We start from the raw sequence: 25,951 nt of genomic DNA, 5'->3' as shown, positions 1-25,951 counted from the left end.
AAACAGCGCTGCTGGTTCTCTCTCTTTATCTGACTGTACCCCAACCTCCAGAAGTCTGGGAACTCGCTGAGTTTACCAAGGCGTTTTTAGAATGAAAGCGCAGTGGCTTAGAACAGGCTGGCCTGACATTTGCAAGGTGATTTACCGACAATGCCTCTCCACTCTTTTCTTTCCCCCTCTGCCCCACCCTATTACGCCCTCTCCCCTTCTTGTACCAAACGCTCCGGGAAGCCCACATTAGAAAAAGCTCTCGAGACTAGGAATAACTAACCAGAGTGTCATCTGAGCACCTTTTCTGGGGCCAGGGTAATGAGAATTATTCAAATGCAATCATAAAAATGAGGCCAGCCAGGCAGGAAAGGGGGAGGAAGAGTGGTGGTGGAGGAAAGGCTTTCTTGCCAGTTTTAAGTTGCATAATTTTGGGGGAGTTATCTTGGGGGTCCACAGAAAATTTCCACCTCATCTCCGTTCCCTCAGCACCGGATGTCTGGGAACGGTGCCTCCGTGGTTTGCTCAGGAGGACTTGGCATGGGGGGCAGGGTGCTCCAGAGTTCCTTGGGGGTCCGCTGTTCCCCATCGGAGGCAACTCACGTTTGGAGGCTTCCTCCCGGGCGCGCTCCGCCTCCCGCCTCCCCGCCGGCAGGAGCAGGCCCGCTCGCCACGTCTGCGAAAAGCCTCCAGTAGAGGGAGACACTCCAGCCGCGCCTCCGACTTGGAAGCGGCCGGGGCCGGGAGTGGGTGGGGGTGATGGGGGGTGGGGAGAAAGGGGGAGTGGGGAGAGGGGAGGTGTGTGAAGGGGGGGCCCGGGGGGCGGGTCCCTGTGCCGCTGACGTCCCGAGCAGTGCTGGGAAGTATAGGCTGTGTTGTCACGCCGGTGTCAGTCTGATGAAGATTGGCATCAGGTAAGCTGTCATTCATTTCCATGTCAGAGACGCTTTTGCAGGCGGCGGCGGCGCGGCGGCGGCTGCTGCTGCGGGCGGCTGCCTCAGAGCGCGTGTGTTTTATTCCAGTCCCCAAGCCAGAGTATTATTCATTGCGACAGGGCAAGGAGGAGAGAGGGAGGCAGCAGGGAGGAGAGAGAGGGAGGCAGCAGGGAGGAGGGAGGCAGGGAGCAGAGAGGGACGGCGGGAGCGTGCAGAGAAGCTGGGGAAACGCCGGGAGAGCGCGGAGCGAAGCAGCGCGAGGGGCGGCGAGGCCGGGCGAGCAGGCGGCGAGAGCCGCTCGGCCCGCCGCGCCCCGGCCCGGCCGCTGCCGCCTCGCCCCGTGGCCGGGCGCGCATTGTCCGCGGGTGCGAGGAGCCGGGCTGCGGACCCGGACCGCCGCGGGCCCAACACCCCGTAGCGGGCGGGCGGGGAGCTGAGCGCCGGGAGCGCCCCGAGTCCAGGAATAGGGAGCCGCTCGCCGACCAGAGAGCCCGGGTGCCGGCGGCTCCAGGCGGGGCGCTCCGCCGGGCGAGGCTGGGAACCGTGGGCCGGCCCCAAATTCTCCTTCTCCCGGCTTCGTGCAAGCTTTGGGCCGTCGCTTATTCGGCGCCACCAGCCTGGAGCTGCCTTCCAGCAGCTGGAAGCGGGAGCAGCTGTAGACTGGGGCCGGGTGACTGGAGATGAGGAGCCGCGGCCGCGTCCGGCCTGGGGGAGCGAATGGGGATTTTCAGGAGGATCAGTCGGGACTGGGGGACACGAGCGGGTCAGGGAAGCCGGGATCCGATGGGCCACACTCAGGGATCCTAGCCCGGGGAGGAGCGAGAATTTGTAGGGTCACTGGCTTTCCATGGATTGTGGGGAGGGGGAGGTCTTTGGTGAGGTGTGGGGAACGTAAGTCCTGTGGCCTCCGAGCTCAAGAACTAGGCGATGAGTTGGTAAAAGGGGCGACGGAAGGCGCTCAAGAGCAGAGCTGAGGGGGATGGGACAGGGTCCCGAATCTGCTGCGCAAAGTTTGTTTCTTTTTCGGGTTAGGCGACGGGTCTCTCCTGGCTCCTGAACCCGTGGAAGAAAGGAGGGAAGTGGGCGGCCCTTCGCAGGGGTCTTGACCGGACAGCCTAGTGTTCCGGAGCGGTGGGGAGAGCCAGGTTGAGAATCGGTGGAGGGGCATGGGCGTTTGTGGATTGGCCCTGAATTAGGGCTGGGCTTTTGGGCCAGGCTAGAGTTTGAGTTATAGGAGTCAGGCTGTTTTCAAAATCAGAATTGAAAGGCCGGTGGGTGAGTAGTTTACACGCCGGCCAGAGCAGGGGGCTAGAGGTAGGAGTTGCGGGCTGGAGGAATGGGCGGCGTTTTTAGGATTCAGCCACCGCATCACAGCTCTTTATTGGAGTCCAGGCTACTGGAATTTAGGAAGGGTCGCGCGCGCGGGTCCTGAAGCTCCGTGGGTGACAAAAGCCTTTAGGTATGAGAGAAAGTAGTTGTCCTGGGCCATGGCAGACGAGCCCCAAATTTCTGCTGCTTCTCCCCAAAAGCCCTTCTGGAAGAGAGGACTTGGGGCACATAGGACCCAGTCCTAGGAGAGAGATTCTGGGAAGCTGACAAATCGAAGGGACGTTCTGAGCAGAGCTGCAGGGCAGCCTCGCAGGGCTCGGAGTGACTCAGAGTATCCGACCCAGGAGGCTCGGCGGGTTCCGGGAGCCACTGGGTCTGATGGCGCAGCGCGGCGGGCGCGGGTGGCCCGCAGGGGCCGCGGCCTGCGCTGGGTGGGGTGAGGGGAGCGCTAGCTGCGTGTTGCCACATTGGTCCGAAGGAGTCGGGGCCGCCGCGGACCGAGGGTAGGACGTGCTCGAACTCTGGCGCCCTTGTAGAAGCCGCCTCTTCGTCTCCCACAAGCTATGCCTGCTCTTCCCCCGGCCGGACCGGGAAGCCCAGGCAGGCATAGCTTGAAGCCTGGCCGGCGGTGCAATATCCCACCCGGGGGAGGAGGAAGCTCGGCGTCCCTTACCATCACCCCGTTTGTGCCGGGACGTCTCCGGGGTATTAGCACATTTTGGATTTCAAGTGTTCGGTAATTGTTGGAAGCCGAAAGCTTCGCATTTTAGGCAAATTTAAAAGACAACCCTCCCCTCTCCAAATCGGAGAAATGATAGTATTCAAACATAACACGAGGTATTATCCAAAGCCCCAGCTCCCTGCCCTCCTCCTTACTCTGCCATTCTGGCCTTCGCGAGCCCCCAGGACCTCGGTGGAAGTGGAGGGAGCGGCCTTCCCTTTCTGGACTCATGACCTCCCGCTCGAGTTGCATCCCCATGGCTCGGCCTAGCTGCCGGGAGTGTGGGGTTAGGAGAGGTCCGGCCTGGGGAGGGAGGCTATCCTCTGACCAGCCAGAGAAAGAGTGTGCCGAAGGGTGGAGGGGAAGAAGGTTTGAAATGTTCTCCACGTAGTCTTGAGTCCGCATTCCCGGGCCGTCTCACCCCTCGCACTCCGGGCAGGGGGAGCCAAGCAGCCCTTAGGAGGCACAGAAGGAGCGCGACCCGCCCGGGAGCGGCCACTGCAGCAGCGGCGGAGCTCCAAGGCCGTTGTTTTGCAGGCTTGAAATTCGGGCTCTCTCTCCCGCCGAGAGCCTGAAGGGGGAGGGAGCCGTGACCCCGCGGAGACTCCCCGGTCACTGCCTCCCCTTTGTGAGGAGGAAAGGCCTGAAAGCCGAGAGAAAGAGGAGCTGCTCAGGATAAGGGGCAGGGGGTTACTAGAGGGAGATGGGCCTGACCGCCACTCACAGTAAAATGCCTCGTGCAAATTGCACTCAAGTATACCCAACTCGAGACTGGCTGTTTTATGATCCTTTCTGGGAGTTTACTGCTCTCTGCTTTTAAGTCTATAGATTGCTTTAAGTTAATGAAAGTGCTGCTTTCAAAAGGAGCTTTTATTGTGCGGCAGTGGCAAACCCAGCACCTCCCCTTTACTCTTCCAAAATGGGCCTCTTTAAAAAGAGGCAGCTTGCTGGATGGAGTTCCTGCACAGACAGAGCTTGGGGGAGGACGCCATGTGATAATGAGAATTAATAAAAGTCAATGTCCAAGTATTTGGGAAAGACAAGTTTGCTTCTTTTGCAGTCTAGTTTCATCTGTATGTCCTGTGTTGCTGCCTTTTGGGTTTTCACTGAATCCGGTTTTACATGCGGCTTGAAGCCTCTGGAGCAGCTGCCTCCCTGCATTGCTTTACATAGGCCTGACCCTGCTCAATTAAACACAAACTGGATTTCAGGATTTCAGTCCAGCTGCCAATTCAAGCTGCAACTAAAATATTTACTCGGGCACTGGGGGGAGGGTCTTTGCCTTGCATTTAGTAATATAAATGTGTTTAAATGGCTAGGAGCCTTGAGAAGAAACAAGTCAGGCTGTTTTTCAGTGCGTTTTCCTTTTTCAATCTATTTGGCACAAAAGGTGAGATGACAAGTTTTTTGACTAGGTCCTAACACAGAAACTGCAGTGGGGCCGGGCTGTGGCTTTGACCGCATGTCATAACCATTTAAACTGTGGTTAGTCGTTCAAAGCTTAAAGCTTCTCCAAGCTGGGTTTCATTAACTCTACACCAGTTGCCTGGAAGTTCAGTAGCAATAAATTGTATAAACACATTTGAAGTAAGTTAGTGATGAAATAAGGAGAATTACTGTCTTGTGAGTGGAGAATCCTGCATTCATGGAGTTCTAGCTTAACTGGAAACGTACCTCCCCTCCCTTGAAGTTTATGTGTGCACCAGAGTGTGTGTTAAATTTCTTTCTGCCATGTCCATCTTCAACCTGGGGCTGTAACTCATTAGAGACCAAGGCATGCCTAGAAAGCAAAAAGGCTGGGTTTTAAAGCGGTCTCTATTAGCCTGGTGTAGGAACCAAACAAAACCTATCAACCTGACTTCCTTGCCCTTCCTGAATACAACATGCAACATAATAGCAGAGCAGGGGCAAATTAGATTTTTAAATGTTAGAGGCTTAATAATACTGTGTTGTTAGCAATCAAATTTGTTTTTATTAAAGAAACAACCAATAAAATTTATAGGCTTCCAACATGTTGAGAGATTTCCTTGCTATTTATTTAGCTCCCCCACCCCACTTTTCTGAAATTCTATCTCCAATTTCAGACTTTTGTTCCCGATTTATTTAATCTGGAGCACATTTTCTAAATTAGTTCGAGGAGAGTGAGAAAGGCTGTTGTAAGTTTTCCTTTTTCCTCTGCTGTGTGGCACAGGACTGCCATGCTGTAAGATATATATAAATGTGTGATGCAATTGCTGCAGGTGATGGCATGTGAAGCAAAGTGTCTGGATCAAACAAATTGTAGATCCGAGTAGGGAGAGGGTGAAAACGATGCTGGAGAGGAAAAACTGAAGAAGTTATATGGAAAATGAAATCATCATGAGCCACTGTTAGCCTTGAGTCTAGCCAACACACCAGGCTTTGTATAAAACACTTCACATGAGATCCGTGACTTTTTGAAGATTGAATTATATTGAGAAGCAGAATTTGGAGGAAGGAGCTGCACAGGCTGGGTTCTATCCAGGCAGCATGGCCAGGATTGTTGCAATGGGGATCTGCTAATTTAATTAAATCTAATACCTGATGGGAAAGGGAAGAAGGAAGGAGGGAGGGAAGTGGTCGGAAGATAATCCAGGTTGGCAGGTCAGCATGCTGAGCTAGTGTTTAGGCTGAAATTCAGGGACCTCACTGCTGCTTTCTACCCTGTTCCTGCCTGGCTACATGACTCCGGTAGGCCATCCAGCTTCCAGACCTTGATTTCTTTATCCGTAAAGTGGATTGCATCACACACCGTCCTCCTCAGGCTGTGAAGAGTGAAGGGCAGGCATGCACCAAGCACAGAGTGCACTCTAAGTAAAGGAAAAGGGAGACAGAGTCAATTCTTCTGTATACGTTCTCTCCTTCCCTGGCTCCAATGCCTTCTCCCACAACTCTCAGCAGGAAATCCTCCCTTCCGTCACGTTCTAGAATTTGAAAATCCTGCTGTAATTCCAAAAACCACCTGTACTTGACAGGTGAGTTGGGGCATGTAGCCTGCTTCCACCCAATGGTGCTACCTAGAATGGCTTTCATACATCAGGTGAACACAGAATCTGACTTATCAGAAATGCAGCCCCTTCTCTTTATGCCTTTGGAAGCCAAGGTCTGAGCCGTGACTGGTGTGTGACATCTGGTTGGGCTGGGGGGATGGGTACTGATCTGGAACTAGCCATAGCTTGGACCTCACTTAGCAGTTTCCATGCTGGCAGATCAAAGCAGATTGTAGGCCAGAAAGCCTAAGAAGTTACACCCACCACTTATACAAAAGCGTATATGTGCTTGTAGACTCCTTCTGTTCCCGTGCCTGATTTTTAAAAGCTAGCTCTGATCCTAGAGACGTGGCTCCAGTGGAATGCTTGTCTTTAATTCTCCCTAGTCCATAGGGATTCCTTGGGATAATTTCCCCTCCACATATCCTTCACAGCCAGTCTTGGACAACCTTTTAGTCTCCGTTTTGATTGGGGGTGACAGCAGGGAAGGGCAGAGAGACACAGGCTGGGGGTAGAGAGAACAACAATTGGAGAGCATGGTCCTTTTATCAGAACTCGGGCTTCTCCTCATTCCAGGACCCCTAGGGAAGAGGGAGAAGCAAGTCCTGGGACAGCTCGGTTCATCTCACACCGGCAAGTGGAGCTTGGGAAGAGCTCGCTGCAAACGTGCTGTCTTCTGGGGGATCTGCTGTTTGGCTTGGATGCCTCTTTGCAGGGCCCTGCCTGGGTTTCTAATTACAAGAAGGACGTTTCTGCTAAGACCTATCTCACTAAAAACACATCCCCGTGTGTAATAAGAAACCCTAAACCAGGCAGGATATTTTAAAACTGAAGCAATGAAGATTAGATTAAGTCTCCACCAAACAGCTTCGTTCTCGTATTATTTTTGGCTGGAATGTGGAGAAAAGCAGCTGGCCCTGGGGCCCAGAGCAGACTCTGGAGGGTTCGGATGGGGCCAGAGTGGGTGGTGTAACTGTTAGTGCTCTGCCTAGTAGGAACGGGGCCAATTTCTGTACAGCTCAGTCAAGGCAGTGGGGGTGCCCAGTGGGGGATGAGGGAGGCTGGAGTGGGGGAGGGGCCAGATCCAGATGGGCCAGAAAGTGGCCTCAGAATCAGCAGGCCACAGAACACTGGAGCTTTTAAATCCTCTACCTCATTAGGACCTAGGCGGTTGTGTTCAGTTTATGCCTCCACCCCCACCTCCATCCCAGGCCATCCTCCACATGGCCTTTGGAGAAACCTTAATATATTGGGTACTTTTCTGGGTGGAGAGAGGGAACAAATAGTTGTTTGAGATTCCTGGAAATAAACTCAGTAATCGGGCACCATGAGCCCTTGTCCTGTCCTGCTGGGATATTCATTCATTCTTTTATTCCTTCATTTGACAAATGTTTATAGAGCATCTTCTACACATCTGGCACAGTCCTAGGCACTGATGATATAGCAAAAACAAACAAAGCAAACACATGTAACCAGGAAGTCTGTCCTCAAGGAGCTTGCTTGTGGTGAGGATAGTGTGCAATAGGGGATTTATTTAGCCCCAGAAAAAACTGCATCTAGAGCCTCGCCCTGCTATCATATGAATTGAGACAAGTTGTTTAACACCTGTGATCCAGGTTCCCCATCTGTACCTAGGGGAACAAAAGCACATGGCACCTAACAGTATTGCGAGAGTATGTGTCCACACAGTCTGGCACAGAAGAGAGATTCAGTCAGGGTTCACTTTCCTACCCCGTTTTATTTTGGCACTGATGATCCAGTTGGGGGATTATCCAGCTTCTTCTTTCTTTTACTTTTTTTTGCTTCCCCAGGACATGGCTTGAACACTTTCACAGGTCACTGGCACCATCAACAATCGTGGAACAAACAGCCGGTCAACATTGCGGCCTGGAGCTGCCTGCTATGTGCAGACCTTGGCTGGGGCTGTGGTAGAAAATAGGACCATAGACCCTGAAGACAGTTTGTGTGTGTAAAGGGTGGTGAAGGAGGGGGACACATAGAGCACATGAACGTAGGAGAGGTGATGCTTGGACACGCAGAGGTAACAGGAGAAAAGGCTCAAACCAAGAGCTAAGCAAAGGGGATAAGGGTGGCATGAGATGATGGGGTAACCAGCACAGGGGAGGTGAGCGCTCAGCAGAGAGCTGGTGGAGCACCGGCTGAGTAGGGCTGGGGGAGGGGTGAAACATGAGCCTCTCCCAGTCAGAGTGCTCTGTGCTCTCCTGGGGACAGCTGAGGAGCAGCCTGAACTAGAAGGAAGGGCTTAGCCCTTCTGCCTGTCCCAGGTGGCCAGGAGTGGGCTGTCACTGACTCAGAATACCCTGTAAGGCCTCCCTGTTGGGTATGGGCTTCCCTTACACACTAGAGGGACTTCTGACGGGACCTTTCCATGCTGACTTCTTAATGGGTAGAGCTCAGGCTCATGAGTTAGTATGTGAAGCAAGCAAACTTTTATCTCTGGCTATTATACAGCTGCCTTACCTAGAAGCCCTGGTTTTCCTAAGCAGAGAGCACAGAGATTATGGGCCCACACCTGGCACTCTCACTTCTCAGGAACAACAAAACTGGTCCATGTCCATGTGGTTGGGATAGTGGGGAGAACAGGGATCAGGAGTAGGAGTCGGAGGATGGCGGATCACTCTGGACTCAGCCACTGACCAGCTGTGTGACCTTCAACAAGTGACTTCAACAAGCGACTTACCTTATTTGGGTGTTAGTATCTTTGGTCATTCAATGAGGAGCTTGAACTTGCTCTCCAAGGTCAAAGTTCCACAACTCTATGTTTCGTCATTGAAACCATCACCACCCCAATAACTCCAAGCAAAGAACTATAGCAGCATACAATAATCATAAAAACACAGATGGATTGGACCTTGGCTTTCCCCTATGTTGTAGGGTCTTAAGGAGAGTGGGATAGGAAAGGGGAGTTGACTTTGACTCCTGATGGCCTTGCTGGGATGAATGGATGTGTCCTGGCAATAGGGGTTGGCTCCTCTAGGCAGGATTTTCAGGCTGAAGACTCACCAACTTTTTCATCAAAAGTGATATTGACTTTTCTTTTTTTTGTTAAGATAGCATGATATTGGTGGACAGAACACAGGCTTTGGAGTCGGATTCTGGGTTCTGACCCTGGTCAGAATACTAAGATGTATGTTTTTGGGCACATCTCTTAACTACTTCTGAGCCTCATTTTTTCTTAGCTATGAAGTATAGATAATAATAATACCTTGCACACATAGGACTGTTGTGAAACCTCTAGAAGAAAATATTTAAAAGGTTGTTGGCACATGATAAGCTCATGGTGAATATTAGTTTTCTTTCCTGATAAAGTTCATTATCACATGTTCTTGTTTGATCCTCTTAACTTTGTGAAGCAGGTAGAACGGGTATTATTATATCATTTTACGATAAAAGAAACTGAGGCTCAGAGAGTGGCTAAAGTGGCAGGTCTAGGAAGTAAATGCAAATGTGTCCACCAGGTCAGGGGGTGGGACACATTATTTAAGGTAGCCCAGGTCTATCTTTTACGTTGATGATTCTTCCTTTACCTTTTTGGAGACAGAGTGATCTGGTTCTGAGCTCTGAGAGCTCTACCTATTCTCCTGAGTCTTTAAAAAAGAAATCAGCTGAACCTATCTCCCCCATTACCCGTAGCTTTTTTTGCCAGATGCTGGGGAGAGCTACTGGCAGTTATGGAAACCAAAATCTAGATGATCTATTTTTTACTTCTACAAAGCTGTGGGTCACAGGTGGGGCTGGCCAGGCTACTGCAAAGAGGAAGAGGCTGATTTAGGGGCAGAGAGGTGTAGGGAAGGCCGGCCCACTGAGAGTTGGACCCCTGGGGGGAAGAGAATGCCGTTAGGGGCTCATACCCATGGTCATCAGCTCACAATCTGGACAGACATCTGCTGTCCTGTCTGATTTCTATTAGGAAAGGGGAGAGCACAGTCTCCCTCAATTCTGGAGTAACACAATGAATGGGTTTGGGGTAGAGTAAGGGAGTGAGCCCCAGCCCAGAGCTTGCTCTCATTGTCCTCAGTGCAACAGTATGGTGTTATTAGCATGCCTCTGCTCTAAGTCCTGTGCTAGCTCACACCCTGACATGATCCCTCCTTCTGAGGCAGGGGAGACCTTCCCCTGCATGGCTTGTGTGTTCTAGCTTCTGATCCTATGGCAGGGAGACAGAAGCCTGAGGAATTGGGGTGTGTGCCCAGAGTTCCTGAGGTGACAGGTGTTTGTTCTCACTCCTATACCCTCTCTAAGGATCCATCCATCAGCCAGCAAATATGTCCTGAGCTCACCATTTAATTAGTGCCCATCAGCCTGCTGTGTGGGACTCAGTGGCCTCATCCTCTGGGAGCTATGTATTTTGGAAGCCCTGAACAAACACATGTCAAGCTGAGATGAGCAATGTGACCTTGACACAGCTCAAATTCTCTGGATCTCGGCATCCTCATTTTATGCAATGAGGAGGTTAGATTATCAAGGTCCCTTCTGGGTCTACTCTTCTATGACTCTATAGGCTGTACATGCTAAAATGTGCAGTCCAGTCCATTGGGCACCATGAGTTTGGAGAGAGTGATGGAACACCAAGGGACATGTAGCCCATCAGTGTAAGGGCCTGTCCATCTCCACTTGGGGAGAGGGATAGGAAGATGAATGCACAGTGGTAGCAGGAACTGGGAGAGCTCCTGCCAAGAGGAGCTCTGCTGAGTTGTCCAGTTATAGGAGGGTCAGTGCTGTTCCCCTGTGGCCCGCGGAGCAATGGTGGAGGCAGCCCCCTCCTCCTGCTCTCCCACACCACTCCTCCCAGCTCTGGGCAGAGTCAGCTAGACTCATAGGAGGGCAGCAATCCCCTGGGGAACCCCTGACTTGTGAGGGAGATTCTGGAGGAACGCCAAGGGACTCAGAGGGATTCCTCTGGAGCCGGTTCCCAGGGAACTTGGCTTTGTCTCTGGCCCTGGTATGGCACCCCTCGGGAAGGCACCCCCATTCATGACAGCCTCTTAATGTCAATGAGCAGGGGACTGCTAACTCCTGCTGACTACCAGATTGTCAGGGAGCCCCTTTCCAAGCTGGACATCTGGTCTCCTGGAATGCTTTTTCAAAGTCATTTCCATTGGATTTGAAGGGAAGGATGGAAGGAAAACTTAGTTCCCAGGCAGTACTCTGGGAAGTGCTGTCAGTGGCTGGCAGGGAAGAGGGGAGCTTACTAGCATTCTTCTTACACAGGGTTCTTGGGCTAGTGTCGCTGGCCTGACCATGCCTTATAGATGAAGGCAAGAGAAAGATTTTTCCTGAGCTGTGTCATGTCTGGGGAGCTGTGGAATACCTCTAATAGGAAGGACACAGAGCAGGGGAGGCTCCTTTGCCAGTGGTGGTTCTATGCTGAGCCCCGAGCTGGGGGCTTGAACCACTGTTTTATTAAGTCATCACTGCAGACCTAAGAAGGAAAGTGAGGCTTAGAGAGGGTAAGAGAACTTGCCCAAGGTTACACAACTGGCTGTGTGGGATTCTGGGTCCAGTTGTCTTTCTAGAATACCTTGCTGTCTGCTCTAGAGAGTTGCGTGTTTTGGGGAAAGTTTCTGGATTCCTTATTCCTTTCTTTCCCACCTGAGACCATGCCCTCCAGTCCTTCATCTGAAGCCCAGAGGAGAATAGAACCTTCTGGCTTGGGTAGGTCATGGGTGAAGAGACTGAGTGGTGATAAGGACGACTGAGGCAGGCTAGTGCAGAACAAGCCAAAGCCTTGGGTTTAGGGTCTGACCCAAAGCCTTGGGTTTAGGCTCAGCCCTCCAGCTGCTCCCTGTGGGACCTTAAAGCAGGCCTCACTTTCGTTATCAGTCAACTGGTGGCAGTAACACCTCCTGCCAGGGCTTGGAGAAGATCAGATGAGTGAATGCACCGTGGATGTGTTAAACACTTCGCATAAACATGAATGAAGGCGCCTACACAGTGCCTCGCATGTAATATGAGGGGGAGAAAATTGGTTGGCACAGACTACATGTTTCTTATTAGTTTGAAAGAGAGCATACACACAAATTCACACTCCTTCTTGTACTCACAGCGTGATGACAACCACATTTAAGTGATTAAAAGCTGGCAGGATGTCTTTCCATGACTGCCCCGTGGCTGGGGCATGCGTGTTTCCCACTGGGATCCCTGAGCCCCTGGTGGTTTCTCAGATTCCAGCTCAGCTTCATCCGACCTGAATTGGGGCCTACTATGTGTCAGTGGCTGTTTTCACTTGTGTTTTCCCACCCAATCCAGTGCACAAGGCTGTCAGGGGCCTGGGGTAGGGTGGGTTGGCCTCCACCAGGTCCCATCAGCTTCAGTCAGGCCTCAGCTTCCTTCCTGCTGGTCGTATTCATCCAGGAGATATTTACTGAGTGCTTTCTATGTGTCAGGCCCCGTGGAGGTACTGAGGGTATGACCCTGGACTAGACAGATGGGCTCCCTGCCAGTAGGGTTCACAGTCCATGGGGGGGTAAGACTTTCGAGCTTTGTAGGTAGGTAGTTAAACCGTGATAACAGCCATGGAGGAGAGAGGTCCAGGAAGCCCTGAGAGCATTGATAAGGAATGTGACCTACCCTGGGGGTCTGGAGGGTGTTAGGGAGCATCCTGGAGGATGGAGGAGGAGTGCAGTGAGCTAGGTAAGAATAGAGCCATAGCTCTGCTCACCCTGGGCTGGCCTTGCCTGACCTCATGCTGAATTTTTTCCCTCCAATGAGGGCCTTCCCCGGGAGAGAGCTGGCAACCTCTCCACCCCCAGGGCTTCTCTTCCATCTCAGGTAAGGGCAAAACAAGGTGAAAGTAAGATAGCTGTGCACCAGAAGAATGGTACGGGGTTGGGAGCCGTGGCTCATACCTGTAATCCGAGCACTCTGGGAGGCTGAGGTGGATGGATTGCTTGAGCTCAGGAATTTGAGACCAGCATGAGCAAAAGCAAGACCCTGTTTCTACTAAAAATAGAACAACTAGCTGGGCATTATGGTGGGCACTTGTAGTCCCAGCTACTCAGGAGGCTGAGGCAAGAGGATTCTTGAGCCCAAGAGTTTGAGGTTGCTGTGTGCTATGACACCCTGGCACTCTACCACCCAGGGTGACTGAGTAAGACTTTGTCTCAAAAAAAAAAAAAAGAATGGCACATGGGGTTTTGTTCTCATCTGAGCTTTCCTGTCCAGGCTGTGTCACAAAGCACAGTGGGTGCTGTTTCTACACCCCAACCCCTGGCCCACCAGCTAGCACTCCCTGAGGGCATAACTTTCAGGAGGAGCCTTTAGAAGATGCAGACATTCCTTCTTCCCTCCCTTATCTGGGATAGTTATTCTCAACTCAGTGGCAGATATATCCTGAGGGTATCTGGTGATGTTCATCTTCACGCTTTACCTGAGTCTGATTTCTGGAGAGCCTCGTGGGCAGCAGCTCTGAGGAAGAGAGGAGTGACTCCACCCTTCTTTCTCAGCACCAGCCACAGGAGGCCTGTATTTACTAGAAAAAAGCTTTGGCAGATCTGACCCCTTCCCCTATGTGGGAGGGAGTGAACTTGACATTGTCTTCTGAGGACTTGGTGCCATTCCCAAGGCCATGTCTTCCCTGCTGAAACATGAGGATAATTTGTGAATATTTTGCACTTGGGTGGGGGGGGAAGAGGAGGAAGTCAACAAGGGGAGGCTCGGCAGAGACTGATGGGCTTAAGTCGCTGGGGCTGTCAATAATCCAAAGTTACGTAGATATGGGAAGGAAGAATGATGGGTCCTTTGCCCAGGTCCAAGCATTCCCAGAGTCGGCAAAAGGCACAGGTAGGGTTAAAGGCCAACTTCTGCCTCTTGCTGGCTATGTGACGTTGGGCAATTTCTTAACCTCCGTGAGACTTAGTTTCTTTCCTTTTGTGAAATGGGAATAACAATGTCTTCTTGCAGGGCATTAAATGAGAGAATATAGCAAAGAGCCAGGTCTAATCCTGGGCTCCAATGGGTGAGGTCCTTTATGGTCACTTCCTTCTCTCTCCCCTCAGTGCTGGACATGAACACAGGTTATTCCTGTAGAGGCAGGAGGCAGGAAGGCCATGGGCCTCTGTAGGGAGGAGAGCTAGAATGGCTGACCGAGGACTCTGGGCAGGCTGGGACATTGATGGCAGAGCCTAATGAGGCTTCCTGGAAGCAGGAGAAGCAGTGGTCCATGTGTCTTAGAAAAACCCAACAGCGTAGGTGGCCTCAAGGAGGGCTGCAAAGCAGAGAATCGTAACAGGGAGTAGAAGGGAAGGAGGGAGGGCGGGTGAGAGGAAATGAACATTTATGAAGTATCTACTGTGTGCTTGTCCTTGAGCCAGGTGATTTTATAAGTTTATAAGCATAGAACTAGAAAGGGTGTGAGAAACCTTCTGTCTATCCCAATTCGTGTATTTTACGATTCCTGTATTTCAGAGAAGGACACAGGAAATCAGTGGCAGAGTTGAGTTAGAAATTGCCCAGACCAGGGTAGTTGGAATGGAGCAGAAAGACTAGGTTTGACCCCAGACCACAGACACACTTGTTTACCTTACTTACCTTTTGAGCCTAGGTTCCCTTATCTGGGATAGTTATTCTCAACTCAGTGGCAGCCATGACAATGAAACGAGATAGCCTTTGTAAGGCGCCTGGCAGGGTGTCAGGGCTCAGGCAGCTACATCCTTTCTCTTTCCAGCCTTGCCATTTCCACTTAGCTCCTGGCTCTGGACATCCCCACAAGACACACCAAATAACCGTGTGTTTGTCTTACCTCGTGCCCCACAGAACTCAATCAACAGGAGGCCTGGGGACTCATTTTTTTCCATTCAGTTATTCTTCAAGTATTTATTGGGTACCTTGAGCCTGTGCCAAGCCTTATCCTGGTGCTGGGAATAGAAAGGTGAACAAAATCAAGCCATCTCTGTTCTGATGGGGCTCACAGGCGGACAGAGAATAGTTGCATTAAATTTAAAAAATTACACAAATAAATATGAGAATATGAGTGTAATAAGAGCTTTGGGGCAAAGACCATGAACCTGTGGGTACTTTTAACAGGAAGATTTTATTTGGAGAGAGCAGGGCAGTGTCTCCCTGAGGGAGTGATGTTTGAGCTGAGACCTGAGATAGGCTGTCACTGAGTAAAGATGGAAGGGAAACATGTCCTAGGCAGGGGGAACAGTAGGTTTGAAGGCCCAGGTCAGGGAGAAAGGGTGGTGTCTGCAAGGGCTGATAGATAGTTAGGGACTCAGAGCAGAGTGGCAGGACGGGTGTGAATCCCACAGCTATACCTTGGAAGAGCTTGCAAAAGAACCCAAGGAGTCTGTGAACCAGCTTGCACTTGAGGGCAGAGTGGGAGACCCCAGTTTGAGATTCTGAAATGGAGGCCAGGCTAAAGTTTGGCCATAGGCCTGGACAGAGAAACAGGTGTCTCTAAGCCTTAGTTTTTTCCTGCTCCCTAAATCCATGCAATAACAATAAAAATCATAAATAGATTGCAGGTGCCTGATGGAGTGGAAGGAAGTAAAAATGAACAAACGGATAAGGTATTTTGCTCTCATTATATATGTGAGCAGTGTCAAATTCGTTTATGTTAAAGCTGAGATGATTTGGGCCCATAATTGAATAAAAGCCAAAGCCCTTGCCATGGCTGAATCTGCACCTCCCAGTTCAACTCCTATCACTGTCCTCAATTAGTCTATTCCCACCACACCAACCTTCTAGACCTTCCTGTTGTGATTGAAACAAGTCATGTATGCTTCTGCCTCAGGGCTTTTGCACATGCTGTTTCTCCTGCTTACAGCATTCTTTTCCCAGATAACTATATGGTTTGTTTGCTTTTTTTAGGTTTTCACTCAGACGTCATCTTCTCAAGGAGGCCTTTCTCGAAGGCTCTATCTAAGATGAAATCCCTTTTCTCTCATCCCTGGCTCTCCTTACCATTACATCCTTATTTTTCTTTAGAGCCAATTATTAGATTTTTATCTCCTTTTTCTCTTTGCTATAATCTAGACTAGTACTAGTAAGAGCTCCAGCAATGTTTGTGGAATGCATAAGTCAGTGAATGAACGAGGAGAGCTGTTTGTTGGTGAACTGATGTGCTAGGACCCTTTAAAAGATGCTGAAAGTGACTCGCAGAATGTCAGAATTGGAAGGAACTAAGTCATTGGTCTTTGAGCAACCTTTTCACTTAGTGACTGAATAAAGAGAGGCCCAGAGAGGTAAAGGGGCTTGTGAAATGTCATGCAGCTTAGAGCCAGAATATGAACCAGAGCCCCTGGGGTTTACACCAGGACTCTTTCCATGAAGCTTTGGCTTTTCATCATGCCGCAGCTCCTGGTGAAAAAGGGGATTACTCTGTGGGTTCTGGCTTCCTTGAATTCTGCTCCTGGGGTCACCTCCACCTGGTCTGGGGGGCTGCAATTTCATTCAAAGATCTCTGGTGCTAATGCTACTGCTCATCTCAGCTGTGAGACATTTAGGGGCCAAGTTGGGGGATGCTGGTTAAGGCGGCTGTTGGCAACTCTCAGGCAGACATACTTTTTTCCCCAGGAAGTAAAATGAATGAACTGTCAAGGTCAATCCACAGGAAATGATTATTCCGCTCTAACTTGGTGTGAGTCTGCCTAATATGGGAAGTGCGAGAAGTATCGAATTCTGTTCCTGCACTTCAGGAACTTCTAGTTTAGCTAGAGAGAGAATGTTTTGCTAACATTGCTATTGACATTAAAATAATAATTACAATAATAATAGTAAACATTGACTGAGCACTTACTATTTGCCAGGCCTTGTTCTGAACACTTCATGCCTATTTGATTCATTAAGTTCTCACAACCACTCTATGGGGATGTTGCCATATTGCTTTCACAATATGAACCTTTTGAGGAACCTGAGGCCCAGGGAGGTTGAGCGACGTATTCAAAGCCACACAGTTAGTAAGCAGGGGAGCCGGGATTTGAACCCAGGCAGTCTCTTGCCAGCACCCATTCTCCCTATTTATTAAGTGGAATAATAGCACATAGACGCAAGATGCATCATGAGTCAGGGAAACGAGGTCCTGGGAGGAGGTTGTACTGCAGGCCGGAGTAGTCTCAGCTGGCTTCCTGGAGGAGGTACTGCCTCAGGGAAGAGGGATGTTTGCACAAGAGGAGAAAGGCTTTGCCCTGTTAGTTTTTTATCTTCAGGTTGAAGGGAACAGTGGAGAGGAGTGCCTCCTGAGAGATTTGTGGTAAAGAGAAGTCTCCTCCTCTCTTACTATGCACACACGGAGACAATAGACTGGGGAGAGGTCCTCTACCTGCCACCCAGTAAGGCCTGGGAGGCGGCCCTGGCACTGACCTGACCTCTCTATCTCATAGAAATACAGTAGAATAGGCCAGGTGCAGTGGCTGTAATCCAGCACTCTGGGAGGCCAAGGTGAGGTCAGGATTCCAGACCAGCCTGAGCAAGAGTGAGACCTTGTCTCTACTAAAAATAGAAAAATTATCTGTGCACAGGGGTGTGCGCCTGTAGTCTCAGCTAGTTGGGAGGCTGAGGCAGGAGGATCACTGGAGCCCGAGGTTTGAGTTTGCTGTGATCTAGGCTGATGTTACTGCACTCTAGCCTAGGCAACTGAGTGAGACTTCTGTCTAAAACAGACAAACAAATACAACAGAACCTCCACAGTTGACCACTTCCTTACACTGACCACCTCCTTAAGTTGACCTAATTTTCATAGACCAGACATACACCACATGCACTCGGCTCTAGATCCTATGTTGACCTCTGTGTGTTGACCAGTTTGTTACAATCCCTTGCGCTGTGTCATGAAGACTCTGCCTAGTTTGGGTGAGGGGCCTTCTGGGTGAGACCCTCAGGATCTGGGCTTCTTAAATGTTTGGAGAACTTCAGAGAAGATTCTCTAATGGTCTCCATGATGGTGGTTGTTCCATCTGTAAAATGTGCTAGTAATGCCCTACTGTGGGGGTGTAGTGAGCTTTGGATGGGGCAATGCCTTTAAGGATTTTGGCCCATTGCAGTTCAGATGCAGGTCCCTCCTCTCTTCTGTTTGCCCCCTTCAAGCCCCAGCTCATCCCAGACTAGCTACTCTTGGTCTTAGTTTGGAGCTGGGACAGTGAGAGAAGGTGTCTTAGATTGTGAGACTTGTCCCTTTGGGCTTTGCTAGGAGACAGGCCTAAAGCTGATGTCCTCCTTGGATAATGTCCCTCAATTATATTTGCATTCTAAAATTACATATATTTGCTTTTCTTCAGAGCCACAAAGCATAAGGAAGCCCTAGTCAGACAGCCATCCTGGTTTGCCCAGTGCTATAAAGGCTACAGCACTGAAAGTCTCTTGTCTATGGACCCCCTCAGTCCCAGGTAACCTGGAGCAGTTGGTCACCCTCCGGAATCAGGAGGGAGGGAGAGAGTGCTGAGGGACTGGGGCCTCATGTTTCCACTAGAGGCTGTCCCTTGCTTCAGAACCTCTGCTTCTGAATCTCCCAGTGAGAGGCAGAAGTCACTGGAAAGCCTAGTTGGAAGGTGAAAGGCTTTGGCTTTGGATAGATTAGAGTCCAGAGTTCAAATCTCCTGTCTGCTTTGCACCATCGGCTTGGTTTGGTTTGGTCTTAACCTGAGTCTCAGTGTTTTCATTAGTAAAAGTGGGGACTATAATAACTGTGTCGTGGTGCTGTCTGGGGACTCAAATATCCTCAGGCATATAAAGCACCTGGCACATCCCAGTGTTATGTATGACAGGCTGAGCCAGCTGGGCCATTGCCTTTATTCCCAGTGTGGAGGACAGGATGAGCGAAGTGGCTGCTTCCTCTCAGAAAGGCTCCCCCAAACCAGTGGCCTCTGGCTTCCTCTGTGGCATTGTGCCACCTGCCAGCAGCTCCAGAGAGGGACCTGGGAAGGACCCTTGGCTTTTTTTGTGGGAAGAGAGATGAAGACAGGAGACCTGTTCTTGTCTTGCCCTTGAGGCTGGGCTAGTGGCCAGACTCCTGGGGCTTTAAATGTGTGCTTTCCCCCTTTCCCTGACTCATTTAACTTTCTGGAACGTAGGAAGGCTCATTACTTTTTGGAATCAACAGAACTTGCAGGAGGGACCGTGGAGAGACTCTGGTCTAATTTGGCCTTCTCTGAGATGAGGACCTGGAGGAGGTGGTGACTCATCTGAGGCTTGATGACTGATCAATCCCAGGTCCTCTCAGCTCCTGACCAGAGCACCTCCTGGTCCAGGAGGCTGGGGAAGTCCTTTTGGCTCCAAGCGACATGGTACATGATGGTTGCTGTATGCAACGAATCAGTTTTCTGAGAGCAGATTGTCTGCTTTATGGATTATTGGTGACACATATTAAATTCCTGGCCAGCTACCTTCTGCCACTTTAGCCTACACTGGGGCCACCTCTCCCTGATGGAGGATAAGCTGTGCTCTTGAGACACTGGCTGCTTTTTTTTTTTAATTAACTTTTTTACATTGACTCTTTTTAATGGTCCCACTGAACTAACAAGATAAACACCACTTGCAAAGACATTCTAAAATTCACAAAAAGAGGCTATTTTTTTCAGATCAACTGTTTTCCTGGATTAGCCACACTGCAATTGACCTCACTGAGCTGAGGGCATCAGCAAATTTCATTCACTCAATGAATGGAGTGTTCATTAAGTGCCAATATGGGCAGGGAACGGTTACATCCAGAGCGGAGAACATGAATTGGCTATTACTCTGAGCTGAATGTGTTCTGTTTCCTGTGGGGTTTTCTTCTGTTGCCTGTGGACCCTCCATTTACCTCAACTATACTTTCAATTTATTTAGCACCCACTGTGTTGTAGCCACCATGAAGGGAGACAAAACATGACAAAGTTTTGGTCTCTCCATGAAGGAGCATACAGTTTTAAATGGGGAGGTAAGCATGAAAACCATGGAATGTTAAATTATATTGAAGGGGTTACATAACAATACCCAAGAGTGTTTTGTCCCTGGAGATGTTACTAGGCAGAGAAGTTCATTACCAAGTGAGTGACACTAATAAGAGTGATGCTGTCAGAGAGAGAAGAGAACAGGTGGGCTGCAGGAATTAGGGGAAGACTTCCTGGGAGAGGTGGGGAGTGCGGCAAACACTTGACACTCTTTTTCAGCAGCCTTGGAATGTAGGGACAGCAATCCCCATTCTTACATATGGGAAAGACCCAAGCCACACAGCTGGTAAGTTTGGGTCAGAATCCAGGCCCATTTGCATCTATACTTTTTTCATTAGAAACCCTGACTTGGTGTGGTACCTGTAGCTCAGTGATTAGGGTGCTGGCCACATTCCCTGGGGCTAGCAGGTTCGAATCCTGCCCGGGCCTGCTAAACAACAATGACAACTACAACAAAAAATAGCCAGGCATTATATTGTAGTCCCAGCTACTTGGGAGGCTGAGGCAAGAGACTTGCTTAAGCCCAAGAGTTAGAGGTTGTTGTGAGCTGTGACGTCATAGCTCTCTACCTAGGGTGACATAGCAAGACTCCGTCTCAAAAAAAAATAGAAAAAATGAAACCCTGACTCCCCTGAGTCAGGCTTTAAAGTTTGGATAGGCTTGAATAGAGGGAGAGAGGGGAGCTATAAACAAGAGTGTGTGTGTGTAAGATAATAAGCAATGACCCTACTGAGAGGTGAGGCATTGAGGCTACAGGCCTGGAGAGAAGAAAGTCAGCCTGCTGCCCAGAGTAGAGGCCATAGCTATGGGCCCCTGTGGGGCAGAGGCCTGAGCCTGTGGAATGTGTATGTGCTGACTGCTATTCCTTGCCCTCTCCTGGGAACCTCTTTCCCTCATCTCAGGAGCCTCTAATTGTTTTCCTGGCCTTGAGTTGGGGGCTCCTGGAGAATGGTTAGGCTAGCATATCCCGAGAAGACCCACTCAGCTCCTAAGTGAGAACAGTGACGATGACAACATCGTCCCACACCTGTGGAATACCTGGCCACCCACACATGGTCTTTTCACTTGAAACCTAAAATGAACCATGAAGAAAGACATCATGATGGTTGGGCAAGGTCCAGGGCCCTAGGCTACTTCTGTTCAGACCTCAGAGGACAGGCCAAGGACGAGTTTCCCTGGCAAGTTTTTGACTGTTTGTTTACCATTATGTGTGCAGTACCTGGCACACAGCAGGTACTCGGTAAACACACCCGGTTATGGGCCCCCGATTCCAGCACCTTTGGAGGCTGTCGGGTGTCTTCAGTCCTGCAGTTCTGTGCCCAGTAGCTCCATGCTCCCCAAGTCTGAGCAGAGGCTGTTGCAAAACTTATACACATTTACAGTTACTGAGTTTGAACTTAAAAGAAATCTTGTTTTATTTTTTGGGTGGGCTTTCTGGGTTTAATTTCATTTTATGTAAGAAATCAAATAATTAATTATACTCTATCTCTTCTATTATCTTTTATGGGTGGTAAAAAGATATATCAATCACATAAAACTTTGCCATCTTAACCATTTTAAGTGTACAATCCAGTGGCATTGATTACACTCACAATATTGTGCCAACATCACCATCTCTATTTCTAAAACTTTTTCATCACCTCAAACAGAAACTCTGTACCCATTAAGCAATAGCTCTACATTTTCCCTATGTTAGCCCTGGATAACATTGAATCTACTTTCTGTCTCTCTGAACTTTTCTATATACTTGATATGAGTGGAATCATAATATATTTGTTCTTTTGCTATTTCACTCAGCATAATGTTTTTAAGGCTTATCTGTGCTATACCATGTATGAGAATGTTATTCCTTTTTATGGGCAAATAATATTCCATCGAATATATACACAACATTTTGTTGATCCATTCATCTGCTGATACTTAGGTTATTTCCACCTTTGATTATTGTGAATAATGTTGCAGTGAACATGGTATTAAAGTATGTGTTTGAGTCCCTATTTTTAGTTCTTTTGGATATAAACCTAGGAGTTGAATTGCTGGATCATATTCTAGGTAATTCTATGTTTAACTTTTTTTTTTTTTTAAGACTATGTCTCCCTCTGTCACCCTGGGTAGTGTGCCATGGTGTCATGGCTCAAACAACCTCAAACTCCTGGCTTCAACCGACCCTCTTGCCTCAGCCTCCCGAGTAGCTGGGACTACAGGTGCCTGCCACAATGCTTGGCTAATTTTTTTATTTTTAGTAGAGACGGGTTCTTGCTCTCACTCAGGCTGGTCTTGAACTCCTGAGCTCTGGCCATGCACCTGCCTCAGACTCCCAGAGTACTAGGATTACATGTGTGAGCTACCATGCCTGACCTGTGTTTAACTTTTTGAGGAACCGCCAAATTGTTTTCCACATCCTAACCAACATTTGTTATTTTCTGTTTCTTTCTTTCTTTCTTTTTTTTTTTTTTTACTGTAGCCATTCTAGTAGATATGAAGTGTGGCATTGATTTGCATTTTCCTAATGACTAATGATGTTGAGCATATTTTCATGTGCTTATTGGACACTTGTATATCTTTTTTGGGAAAATGTCTGTTCAAGTTATTTGACCATTTTAAAAGTGAGTTATCTTTTTGTTGTTGAGTTGTAGGAGTTCTTTATATATCTTGGATTAAAACCTTATCAGATATATGATTTGCAAATATTTTTTCCTATTCTGCGGGAGTTGTCTTTTGACTTTCTCAACAATGTGCTTCAATGTATGAAAGTTTTTAATTTTGATGAAGTCTAATTTTATATATTTTTCTTTTGATGTTTATGGTTTTGGTGACATAGCTGAGAGTCATTGCAAAATTCAAGGTTAGGAAGATTTATTCTTTATGTTTTCTTTTAAGAGTTTTATGGTTTTAAGAGTTATCAATCCATTTTGAATTAATTTTTGTATGTGGTATAAGGGTAGGGGGTCCAACTTTATTCCTTCACATCTGAAAATCCAGTTGTCTCAGCACCAGTTATTGAAGAGATTATTCTTTCCCCATTGGATGGCTGTGGTACCCATCAACAATCAATTGGCCATATATGTTTGGGTTTATTTTTGGACTCTTGATTCTATTCCACTAGTCTATATGTCCATCCCTAGGCCAGGGGAACACTGTTTGGTTACTATAGATTTGTGATAAATTTTAAAGTTGGGAAGTGTGAGATTTCCAACTTTATTCTTCTTTCTCAAGATTGTTTTGACTATTCAGGGCCCCTTGCAATTTCATTTGAATCTGAGGATTAGCTTTTCCATTTCTGCAGCTTTTGGAATTTTGATAGAGATTTCTTTGAATCTGTAGATTGCTTGTTAAGCTGCCTTGATATCTTAACTATATATATATATATATATATTTTTTTTTTTTTTTGTAGAGATAGAGTTTCACTTTATGGCCCTCGGTAGAGTGCTGTGGCATCACACAGCTCACAGCAACCTCCAACTCCTGGGCTTAAGCAATTCTCTTGCCTCAGCCTCCCGAGTAGCTGGGACTACAGGCGCCCACCACAACGCCCGGCTATTTTTTTGTTGCAGTTCAGCTGGGGTCGGGTTTGAACCTGCCACCCTCGGTGTATGGGGCTGGCGCCTTACTGACTGAGCCACAGCTGCTGCCCTGATATCTTAACAATATTAAGTCTTCCTATCTATGAAGGTAGAATGTCTTTTCATTTATTATGTCTTTAATTTCTTTAAAGCCTGTAATGTTTTATTTTTCTGTATACAAGTCTTTTACTTCCTTGGTTAAATTTATCCCTAGGTATTTTATTTTTTTAAATATGCTTGTGTAAATGAAATTGCTTTCTTAATTTTCTTTTCAGATTGTTTATCGCTGGTGTGCAGAAACACAACTGATTCTTGTGTGCGATTGTATACTCTGCAACTTTGATAAATTGTTCATTACTTCTAGTAGCTCTCTTGTGGACTCTGTGGGATTTTTGAAATATAGGGTCATGTCATCCATGAACAGAAATAGTTTACGTTTCTTTTCCAGTTTGGATGCCCTTATTTCTTTTTTTCTTGCCTAATTTCTCTGACCAGGACTTCCTGCCAATGTTGAATAGCAGGGGTGAAAGTGGACATCTTGTCATATTCATGATCTTAGGGGGAAAAGCCTTTGGTCTTCTGTCACCTGAGTATGGGGTTAGCTGTGTACCGCCTTTTTGAAGATAGACCTCTCCTAGGGGCCTGGATTGGGTGGGGATGGGAACACTCATCTGCTTTATTATTCGGCAAAGAGATTAATCCTGATGGAGAATCATTCTGAGTCTTGTTCAGAGAAAATACCCACTAATTAGAAAATATGAATTTCATGGCAGCACTAATCACACTGTTAAAATGTCAACTAAACTAAAACCCAGACATCTATTAAGCTCCTACTATGTTGCAGGCACTTTTACTACCTCACTTATCCTCCAGCAGCCCTGGGAGGCAGGCTTTTTATTATCACCACCCCATGTTAGAGGTAAGGAAATGGATGCTAAGAGGGTGAGGTGATTCATACAGCTTATAGGTGTGCATAGGAAGTTAGGCAAAAGTGGTTAAGCTTTCTGATTTGTAAATAGACTTGTTCTCTGCCCAGGAATTCTCAGGGGGAAGAGAGAGAAAGGACTGCCTTTCTTTTTGAGGGTAGATCTGAACCTCCCTGGTGGTTGGAGAATTGGGAAAGGTTTTGCCAAAGACTTGCCACCTTCATGTTATTCTCGCAGATCACTTTTGGAGTATTCTGCCCCCAGTAGAAATTCACTGCTGCAAGGATCCACTGTGACTTATGAGAGCTCACTGCAGCCCTCAGGGGTGTGCGTGGAGAAAAGGGTGGGAAACCACTGCAGACCACAGCATCTTTCTTTCATGATTGTTAGTGTTGGCAAATCAGCCAGAGAGACTTATGGGGTTGATTCTATCAGAAGGTTCCATGAGGGAACTCTGAGGATTGGAGCAAGTTCTCCACAGCTCAAGGAGAGTTGCTGGGCCAGGCAACTTTTGTCCTATCCCAAACCCCTGTACTGTTAACTCCGTAGTAATCAACACTGTTAGGGAGATTAACTTTATCAGGTAACTGCAGCCACTGGTACCTGGATAATTCATAGCCAAAGGTTCATTTCTGCCTCAAATTTCTGGGTCACAGAGTCACATAAGATCCTATTCTGAATGGTGTTAGGAGACCCAGCCAGCCTTCTGTATCCGTCTTCCCCGCCGCTTTAAAATGAAGTGTGAGCATGAGCCTGGACACTGAGTCCCAGTGAAAGGGGGCAGCGGCCTGCAGAAAAGTGCTCAGGTTTCTTGGGTCCGGTGCTGGGTGTTGGGTCATCTCAGGATGAACAGGACAGAACAGAAGTTGGTGCTGATGGTCTGATTGGACTGCTGCACAACTGAGTCCAGATAAACCCAGGACAGGGAAAGCCTGCATTTTTGCTCTCTAGATATTTTTAGGGTGACTTTCCTCTTTTCCTTTTTTTTTTTTTTTTACACCTCATTTTTTGCACTTTGGTGGGAAGAGGCGTAAAGGTGAATTTAATTCCCTGATTCTCTGATGCTGCTCACAGCAAGGTTTGCTGAGCTTCTTCTGATAGTGCTGGTCATTTATTTCAGTATCTTATGTTTTTGGCCCACCTTAGAGTCATCAGTTCATAATGAGACTGCCTGGGCTGCAGATAGCCACAGGGACAAACCCACCAAGAGGTACTTCTGTTGAGATTCTAAGCACATACATATAAACAAACAAAACCAAGGGAAGAGGAGTAGCCTACCCCCAGCTCCCCAACCATTAGTCCTCTTTAGATTAAACTCAGCAGGTCTCTATTGTCTCAATTCAATTTAACAAATATCTGCACCTGTGTAATGATTTAGCCAAGACACAGTTCTTTGAAGTAAAAAGAAATCAAAATGTGGCCATTCGATTGGAGCAAACTCCTCTCTGCAACAAACTCATTTTATCCCTTATTTCTCTGTCTTTCTATGCCACTTTCTTCTCCCATCCTCCTACCTGTCCCTGTCACCTTCCAAGCTGGAAATCTTGGCGTTCCCCTTCTCTTCTCTCTCCTCTCCTCCCCGCCCTGGTTGA

At 48.3% G+C, this 25,951-nt stretch overlaps 1 protein-coding gene across 2 annotated transcripts in view; it reads left to right on the top strand.

The window, feature by feature from the left end:
- The first annotated feature begins 788 nt into the window (after positions 1-788).
- Positions 789-25,951, top strand: part of PKNOX2 (PBX/knotted 1 homeobox 2) — a 273,163-nt gene continuing 248,000 nt past the window's right edge. Inside the window, exon 1 of one of the 2 annotated variants that reach the window (XM_053594243.1) lies at positions 789-902. The gene's annotated coding sequence lies outside the window, so the exon portion shown is untranslated. The remainder of the gene's footprint in view (positions 903-25,951) is intronic. The other variant, XM_053594244.1, reaches the window with a different exon arrangement.

This window comes from Nycticebus coucang, chromosome 6 (assembly GCF_027406575.1).
Source record: "Nycticebus coucang isolate mNycCou1 chromosome 6, mNycCou1.pri, whole genome shotgun sequence".
Classification (NCBI taxonomy): domain Eukaryota; kingdom Metazoa; phylum Chordata; class Mammalia; order Primates; family Lorisidae; genus Nycticebus; species Nycticebus coucang.
This window is presented reverse-complemented; position numbering and strand designations above follow the sequence as displayed.